Source organism: Anopheles bellator, chromosome 2, assembly GCF_943735745.2.
Source record: "Anopheles bellator chromosome 2, idAnoBellAS_SP24_06.2, whole genome shotgun sequence".
Lineage (NCBI taxonomy): Eukaryota > Metazoa > Arthropoda > Insecta > Diptera > Culicidae > Anopheles > Anopheles bellator.
Window position 1 is genome coordinate 47,041,122 of NC_071286.1, and position 10,532 is coordinate 47,051,653.

The window sequence follows — 10,532 nt, forward strand, 5'->3', positions numbered from 1 at the left end:
ACAGTTATTTGATGACATTTGTGCCTTCTATCCAACAGTAGCGCCCCCTATATGTAAACGATAAATTTCAACGCATACACCTAATACTAAATGTTTCCCGAAATTAAATACTGTTGAGGAACCATTCATATGTCTATCATTGGCCCTATCATTGAGCCTCTCTTGTCGTCGAAAGTTGATAAACACATAAAGATTTTATAAGTGTGTATAAATTTTTCAATTTCCACTGAAAAAAAAGATCTTGATGGCTTTTGACGCGTGCATCGAATTTTCTGTAGCCATACCTTATTTTTTTATGGGACTGAAAATTGTCTCGCTGAAAGAAAATAGCTTAGTTTAATATGTTTTACGCACGATAAGCTTCTGATTTTTTTCTTCCACAATCAGAACTTTGTTTGACTGCGTAATGGTGCTTACAGAAATTCTATGTTTTTCGAAAGTGTATATCGGTTCTACGGCCTATATTACAAAATCGACTGGGGAACATGAGACCGTAGTGCCTATCAGCTCAGTCGACGCGGAATGCACTCAGTGGCGACAGCTGGGGAAAGTGAAGCTCAAGTTTTCTATTCCATCAGAAACTTTTCCGAATGCAATATAGGCGCCGAATAATATTCTAGCAAAAACGTCATATTTAAAGAAGTTGGTCTTTATAACGACGAAGACGGACGGAGCGTACAACAGGTTTACAGAACAAATATAGTACATCCAAGAAAAGAAGAGAATGAATAAGTATAGAATTAATTATACATAAAAATTGTACATCATTAAAAATTCCGTTTAGTGATTCAAGTTTTCTTCACGAAAGAGTTACGGGCATCCATAAAGGCTTATTTCCATCGAAACTTTGCAATATCGTACTGACAAATTTCCTGTCCCTGACTGAAAAACGCTCTTATTCCTTTAACATTACGCGTTGTAAGGACGATGATGGGTAGTCGTCTCGGCGACCATATTACGGGTGCCATCAACCACGTTTCATGGTTCAAATGAAAACTTTTACGTATGTAGCCTCGTTCTACTTTGCAGCCTGTGTCGGAATTTGGTCGGCCGATTGCTACAACGCCATAGACGAGAATGTTGGTTAAGTTGCAACTACCTTTCGCCGTTCATTAATTGCAGGAGCTCAATTGATGACATTAAAATCATTCACCATTACAGTATGAACGGCAAGATTTATTCTCCTAACGAATTTCGTCATAGCCATTCTATAAAGCAACTCGTTTCTCATTTATTCTCATTCGGTGTTGAAGTGTCTTGTGATCTGCCAGGTGATTAAGTCAGGTGACTCCTCTCCGATGAAAGTGTATGGTGAAAACATTTGCGAAACTTGGTAAGAATGCCATTTACAGAAAATATTCGGAGGAGTGACTTTTAAAGCAATGCAAATATGCTGCGAAAATGCTGTTTAAAGTAGATGTAAAGACAGCACAATGCAGGCCAGGACAGCTCAGTAGTTGTAACTGGCGGAGGAGCCGAAAAGAAAAAATCACGTATGAGATGAAATTCCATTGTAGGTTTCATATTAAAAACCATCGCTTCCATATAGAAAACCAACTCTTTCATATTCGAATTCAATAGTTCCATATAAAAAACCAACGCTTCCAACCAAAACTGTGCAACGGTACGCGTTTGGTGGTAAGAAAATTTATTACCAATGTTATCGTTGAAATACTATTTTTTATCCTACTCCTAATCTCTATCTATTTTATCTATTTATCTTAAACTTAATAAAAATGAACTAGATAAAATCCAAAATTTGTTAACTCATTGTTCATTGGTAAATCTGTTAACTAACTAAGTTCAAGTTCAGATCTACTTGACTTGAGTGAAAGTGTTTGTGACCTAAAAATACGAAATTTCGAATTTCTGTTACGCATTTTTGCACGCTTCGCAGCTAATGATGTCTAAATTGTAATTGCATTCCTTTATGGTTTTCAAATTTTACTTTCAATCCGTTGGATTTCCGTTCTGTTCCGTTTGAAAAATTCTCCACAATAGATGATCTTCGAAGCATCTCTTATTGTTTTGGTCAAGGCTTTTGTATCTTTAGTCAAGATTGTATCTGTTGTGCGTTGTTCCGTCTGTGTAATAAATTAATGAAATTATAACACAAAGATAAATATTTCGATAGTTGTTTTATTACAAGCAATAAACGAAAGCACTAGGAAGCAGGTAGCTATAAGACAGGACAGGAAGTAGAGGGCGTCGTCATCGGTACCTGTCAAGCTCCCCACCGAGCCGACAGGTACTCGCTTGGACGGCCATTGAGGTTTGGTGGCAACATATAACTGTCCTCGGGGGAGAGTTGACTCTTGTTCTCACTTGGGTGCCACAGGTCTTTTTGATATCTCCGATAAAACCTCAACAAACTCAGAGAAATTGAGCTAAAGTAAAAAGTGTTTAAAGAACTACAACTACGACACCAACTATCTATAGCAATTATGAATGGAGGCATACACGGAAAAATGAAAACAGTTGGAATGTTTCGGTTAGGTACGGTTTGGTTGTGCGATGAAAGAATGGAGGTTAAAATAGTTTCATTGCTCCCTTAACCCATGCTTATTCTTGTGTCGAATTTCGCCATGAGCAGTTGAAACATTCGAAACATGCTCTGGACTACACCGCTTCGGAAATTCTTTGCGTCAGAAGCGTGCACTGCCCTGAGTCGACCATAATAGTTATAGCCGATAGCGTGACAAAAAGATGCTCATAACGGCGCCCTGCTATTGAAAGGGTAGCACCAATTGCCAACGCTTACCACCGTTCAATTGCCACCAATTTAACGAACGCTTTCATACAATACCTACACCATGCATCTTTACTTTGATCGGTTATGGTCATATTTTTTGTAGCATTTTCTGACGTAGCAACAGTCCTGTAGTACGTTTGAGTTTGTTGCAAAAAGTTCGACTGCATCCACAGCAATAAGTTTCATTTTTTTTCTGACCTCTGACGTATGAGTATTGAAACCTCTTCAGTTTCCTGATTCTTTTATGGCGTCAGTTTTGAGCTGTTTACGAATTACGATCTTTGTATAACTCTTAGCAAACTTTATTTTTGTGTCACATTTGCGCTTATTCTTCATAAACTTCAATTGTATAGTTCTTGTTTGTGCCATCAATACTAATCAATGTATACTAGCCAATGCATTCCTCAGCTTGATTAGAATGTTGCCAATGAACCAAAGCCATAACGCATTCGGACATTCCTTTCGCTGTCTCCGCGTAGTTCTATGGTATGATTTATGCTCTTCAGCATTCCGAAACGAATGAAAATCCTTTGTTTTTGAGGCATGAAGGCATCCTTTGGAGAACTGAAATGCCCCATACATAACAAAACATACAGGCTGCCGTGAATTTAAAAAAAGTGTAACCTTATAAGCCGAATGATTTATTCAAACCCACGAGAAAACGGTATAATTATTGCTACATTAGTAAGGCCTCGCATGCTGTGAACCTGTGGTTGCGGTAGTTTCGTAATTGTTACCTTCTGTGATTTATGGCAAAATTATCTACTGAAGCATGGCCTAACGATGCCACACTGCGTAAGTTTCCTCAAAGCATTTTTTCATTCCTTTGTGCACTACTCTCTATCATTTTCTAGTGACAGTTATGGAGATAATTCAACATAAAAAGGAACTTTTAACGAGCTCATTGGTGGATTCCTACGAGCACCCTCTTAATCATCGTTATGGTCTCAATAATCGAATATTATTCCTAACGGGCCAGCCATTTTGTGTTCTGTATGTCGTTTTCGTTCGTTATTAAATCACAATGATTGTTAAAATTTTCACTCACATTGCTCACGCCCCGCAACAGTTCACGAGGTGAGTAACAAAGTTTTCACTTTGCACACCCATACGAAAATGTGATTAGATAGGTAATTTTAATTTGCACCTTTACAACCTATCACAGTTGTTACAGAATTTGTTTTTACTGAATTCCACTTTATGAGCGCGTCCCAGCGCGGCAGTCTGTTTATGCAAATCCTCAAAATCCACCAAACTGTTAGAAACAATGCTGTTTCAATACCAACATTTGTTCGGCATGGGTTTGCAAATCGCAAGATAAGCTACCATTGATAGATGGTGTAAAGGTGCGTATACTTTAAGTGGTTTTTACTGTTTTCTTTGTATTAAAATTTAATGGCAGTTTTTGTGAGAAATTGACATATGTAAATAATTCGGGATCGCATAAAATATACATAAACCCTTTAACAATTTGTCAATTAGCTTTGCCGAGTTTTCTGGTGTGATTAAATCGATACTCATCATTGAGGATCCTTTTTTTTCTTGAAAAATCGAGTAAAGTTTTGTATGGAGAATTTGAATAGAATACTATGAATATTTGAAGAGAATACTATAGCTTGCGCTTCATCCTTCAGGTGTTTTCGAGGTAACAATAAAACTGAAATATCTTTCCTACGATGTATTGTCAAAAGTGGCCCAATAGCCAGAGCAAGCTAACCCTTTTCAATTCAATTGTTCTTACCCAAGCACACACCACGACGTTCGGAAGTGTGCAGTGTGCATCTTTTGTTTCATGGTTGCTTGAATTTGTAAATTATTTAGCGCTTCATGCAACTAAATGATAGGCAGTTTTTCCTGGATCCAATAGCTTCTGGTCACCAGAAGAAGCCTTAGATTGCCCCATAAAGATCAATACGTGTCCCACAAATGTACGTGTTTTTGTAAAGCTAACCAGAAACCCAACAAGCCACGTCACCGAAGTACTATGCTACACGTTCGCTAACGTACTCAAAAATTCCTAGGAATTCAAAACGTGGTAACAAGTTAATATTCCAGTTAACAAATTGATTAACATAATCATATTCCGGCTCCTCCCTTGTCTAAAACCTATCAAAGCGATCAAACGACCCGTAAGTGAAATGTATTTATCGAAAATTTGCTGATAAAGTTCAATAAGGAAGGCAGTAATTCAATAACAAAAATACTAATCGCGGCAAGATGACCGTTACCGATAAGGAAATGGTAAATTATCTGTTAACGTGTACTTTACGAAGTAATGATCATTTTGCTCCCAGCTCGAATTTATTTGCTAGTTTTATAGAGTGAACATGTCATAGGGAAGGGATTAACGGGTGGAGTTGACAATTTCTACGGGCAAAGTAGCTGAAAATGTAAACCTTATCGTACTCTTTCTTTTCTTTGCTTATAGTACTCTGAAAGAACTTTCTGAATCTGAAAGAAGAAGAAGAAAGAAAGAAGAGAAGAAGAAGGAACTTTATTCGCTGTATCCAATTTGCTGTACTGTATTCAAATTTAGCATCCACTCCGTTTATCCATATAACCCAAAACGTTACCTAATAGCAAATCAACATTCTTGGCTGCCGATGTCCGTTCCTAAACACAACTAAGTTTAAGAGCAAAAGGTAGAAAAGTTATCTTCAAAGCGCCGAGTAACGGAGTATGAATATTTGATTCAAGCTTAACATAATTCATAAGCATGAAAGTGGAACAAGTACAAAATGCCACAAAATATCGATGTTCAAACGAACACAGCGATCTGATGATTTGTGACAACCCTGCGAAAGAAAACCACCGAACCCAGCTCGCTCCCTTTTTCCAAACATTCCGATTATTTTGCAACAGACTGCATTGTTCGTAGTTCTTCAAAAAGCCTTTGTGTAGAGGCCCTTTAGCCGATTACTATGTAGTTTTAAAAATAAAACACTAAAATGATCTTGCGCCTAAATCAAACGGTAATCGACCACTGACCACTATAACAGAAAAAAACCACTACACTAGAATGAGCACTTAAAGTACATATGCTTCATATTTATTCCGAAAAGTACTGTTGCGTATAAATTCGTGCTATTTTGTGTGCAACCGTTACTGTTTATTCATGCATTATTTTTTGCTGCAAACTCGAAGACATAAATTAACTCGCGGCAGCAGTGGTTCATGCAGTTGTTTTTCTCCACCGACAAGAGCTCAATTGTAAGTGCGGTTTCTTAGCTGAACGTCTCAAAACACTTTTTCCTACTATAACTGAGTTGACGTAATTTATCATTAAAAAATTATTACATAGCATTCTACGCGTTGGCAGCAGAACCATCGTCATGAGTTTGTGAAGTACCTCTAGCATGAGAAACAGCAACCATGACGTTCTGTCATTTTAGTGTTCTCTCATTGTAACAAAGCAAAGAACATCACATTATTATTTATTTATTTTTATAAGAACGAGTAGAGCTATATCAAGAACTCACTTAAAGTTTTGGACTCAAGTTACAACACTGTCAGGGCTCGACATGACGCCATTCGCTTACAAATCGATTAATCGAGACAGCGAGACGAATGATCTACGGACATGCCACATACACAATTATACACATTATGGCATTAAATATCCAACACTAAATCACAGATATTTTAGACCACTACTGGAATGTTCAAAAGGTCTTGCCGTTGAGAGGGCACTGCGATATTTTTTTGCATAAGTATATTCAAGGCAATAAACACACGATTTTCATGTACATATCGCGTAACACTTATCCGAAAAGAAGTGTAAGATCACCCTTTTAATTGTTGCATCTTACGGTCAAAACCAAGACACAAGGACGTTTCGACTGAAAAATTGTCATATAACCAACATATCGTGTATGATATCTCTAATTGTGATAACTCTAAGTTGTTGCAACTACACTGGCCACTCCAAACCACGAGAATTTTTATAATGCCCGAAAGTCATGTGGTCTTAAGGGAATTCCACCAAACTGTGGAAACAGAAAATTCCCTGATAACTGGTACAAGGTTTCCTCATGCTTTGCTCTACTGATACTCCATTCCGATTTATATGGCGTTTCGTGGCGATTATTCGCGTGACATTCTTCACTTTTCGGCTGCCAAATACTGAAGTCGAACTTGGCTCAGCTGCTCTAGAGCACTGTGGAGCATTTAAATTCCTTATAATTTTTAAGGGAGCGTAAAATGAGCATGCTAAAAGTAAGAAGTATACAGGAGCACAACTTAGTTCATCGAAGTAAAATATCTTTCTTCAGCGATACTTTATAAAACATAATAATGGTATCATTTAGTTTAAACATCTTCTATTAAAATTTGCAATTCAAATTGTAGTCGCATCATATTAGATCAAAGAGTAAGTGCAGCAATCAAATAGGAAACCCGGCAAACCATCTGAATACACAAGCATACAATGCCAAACCACTGGCGTCACAAGCAAACGGAATTCGCATTTGATATCTAGCAGAATTGGAAATCGTTCGTGTTCTCCAGTTGTTGCAACTGGCAAAAGACAGGAAGATTCAACCCGACTGTGATATCCGAATCATAAAAGACCTGGATTCGTTTCCGGGTGATTTGGGATGACCGTCACTAGACAACTGTCATCCGGTAGATACTTCCTGAGGAACTTTTCTGCTGTGGTCAATTTTGCTGGAGAAACCATTTCAACGGACAACGGTGATCAGGAGCATTTCTTGAACGTGCACATAATAATGCACTCTGGTCACGTTATTTATTTTGCAGAGTTATTTTTCATTCCTATTCCTGTTCCTAAAACTTCTTGCAACACACAAATGCGTCATACCAGAATGTCATCTCTCAATCGGAAGCACGATGCTCGATAGGAATGCAGGTTTTGTTTTATCGTTGTATCGTGGAGTAGAAGTAGAAGCATGTGCTATGAAAAATAAGGATGCTTCATTGATTTTTGACATCAGGAAGTAATTTTCTGTGTGCCAGCAACCTTTTGACTTCTTGTCCCTTGTTTTTAAGGCTGAATGTGAATGCACTACTGTTTGGGATTTGTATGCAATATTTGCCAAAGCTAACCGAATAAAAACAAAAAAATATATTATAAGTGGGTTACATTTTTGGATCTGTCAGTTGATAGTTAAGAAAGCTAACCAGTCGGCTTTCCTCTCGAAAGTAAACACCTTTTTTTGTTTTAATATGGTTTCGTTATTACGCTTACGCTTATTGGTTCTATCAATTGTTTCTACGGTCTCACATAGAAAACATGGAACTGTTGAATTAAAGACCAAATTTTATGACTAAATGTTTTCTAATCGTACCCATGCTTAATTTCTAAACTACGGTTATTCTAGAGCTCATGTCGATTGCAAAAATCAATTCAAATGTCCAATATGAAGGTTCAAATTTTCTACTCAAATCCGCAGCTAAAGTTATCAGCATATATTCAATAAGGAATAAAACTGCAATAGCACAAGGATGGAATGATAGAAAAGTGCACAACACAATTATAGAACGAGGAACACAAACGAGGATCACACATTTGACAGGTAGCCGCCTCTACCATTACAATGTGTGATCTGATAACTTGCCTTACTTCATTAACGTCGATACTTTTGTAAACTATGTAATACTTAATGCATAATTCATTTAGGTATTATTCAAAAACGATACATTTTTATTAAATTTATTCAATTAATTTTAAAAAGCTGGTAATTACCTTGAATCTGCCAAACAAAACTAGCTTTTCTCATGTTGGCTTGTAGGCTTATTACTGATGACTAGCGGCTAATCTTACAACGCTTATTTGTATTTACCTGCATAGCTTAACTCAGTCCATTAAACTAAAGAATAGCAGAAAAACGACCTTAAAATAAGACGTACCATTTCTGGAGAACATAATGCCAATAATCTCATTTAGTCGTTACCGATCAGAAACGTTAAGGCTTTTCGGTGTTTCCGAACAGGGTACGATTCGACGACTGTCGACTGGCGTTGTAATTTCCTTTAATCAAGCCATCGAATCTATAGCATCGCCCCGTCACGCCAATCTTCATCCATTTGCCGCTTTTCGCATTGCATAATAATGAACTACACCCCATTTCACCAGTCACCAAGCCCTTCAGCCATTTATATAATCAGGCCTCCAGTACTACGGATGATTTGGGTGCAAGTGAAAAATAAATAAATTGAATGTAAAAGAACTTTCCTCAAATTATCTGCAAATCCAGATTCGGTTCGCATTTCAAACTCATCAATCTTCATTTAACCGATGATTGCAAATTGAAAATCTTTGTGGTTTCGCAGTCGCATGAGAATTCATTCGTTTCGAAAGCGACGACGACTCTGAATGCAAGTGTTTGTCTTTCAAACCCTCAAATCAGGCACGGAGGAAAATTTGGAGAAAAAATCAACGAAGTGAAAATTCTTCAACAGTATTTTCGCTGCTTTCCCCCCTTTATGATGATGTTATTTTTTCAAACTTCGGTAATCTTTTAAACAAAGAAATGGGTTGGCGAGCCGACGAACGGATTGTGAATTTATTAGTTTGTCATTTCGACATTCTCGTTTATTCTTATTTGTGTGCGATATGCTGTTACGATTGTTTCGAGTCTTTATTAGTGTTTCATTGCAAATGTCTTCCTATCGCTTTCTAAAGTCCGTTTAACTGATGTTGGGAGTTTTAATTTTATGAGGGAATCTTGTTATGTTGTATTATGTGATCTTGGTATGTTGTTATTTTTTGTAAAAAATTTTAAAGCAAAATATTTCATTATTGATTTAATAAATTGAATTGATTAAAATTGAATTGAATTATCTAAACTCTAAGATCTTTCCTTTGTCTATATTTTTCAGAAAAATTTAGTATAATAGCAAAGGCTAGTTCGAAGAAGAGAATGTAGATTACACTGGGTATAAAAATTGCTTTTAAATTTCACTATCCTTTAAAATTGGAGGCTTCATAAAGTATTGAACACAATAAAGTCTAAACACAACACAGCGCAATAATACTACAACCAATTGGATAAAAACACAATACGCGCTTTCGCGTAATAAAATAAAATAATTCTCATTGAAATCCTTTCGTTCATATTATTCTTCGACAATCGAAAAATTCTAATATCGAACATACGTAGCACGCGTAAAAACAAAATTATCAGAACTTTTTGAACACACCTCGTATATCTTTTTAAATATGAGTATGCGAACCCTACATAAATCCTACATGCAAACCCAATGTAGTAGCATCCGCCTAGCAGTCTAGACGTGCAACAGAGACAATTTAAATCTCTGTTACTTACTGTAAAAACGTGATTTTACGGACGCGGTTATTGATCCCGCGCCAACCTCGCTCCCACGCTGGGCACCAACCATATTGAATTACTTTTTGCAGGGCCAATGTTAAAGTACTTAAACAAGTACATTGATCCTAAAAAGAGCTATCATTTTTCAGAAACGTTTGACTATTAGATACAAAACAGAATCAATTGTAGTGTTAGGACACTTTTAGTAAATATTCTCTTTTCTTGATTGGGTTATTTTATTCTACTCTGTAACTGAACAGTATAACATTTGGGTCGAAGCCGAATGCCTTGAACAGTGTTCTAGGATAGTTTTTCAATTAAAAATTCTGTTCTTGGATATTGTGCGTAATGTTATAGTCATTGATTTAAAACCCTTGTGTGAAAGCTGAAAGTGGGAATGGTAAATACGAGAAAGAAATGCAAGAATGTCGGTAGCGTGAAATGAAACAATAATCTGAACCACCATAATCGATGATGAAACTTAAATAAAC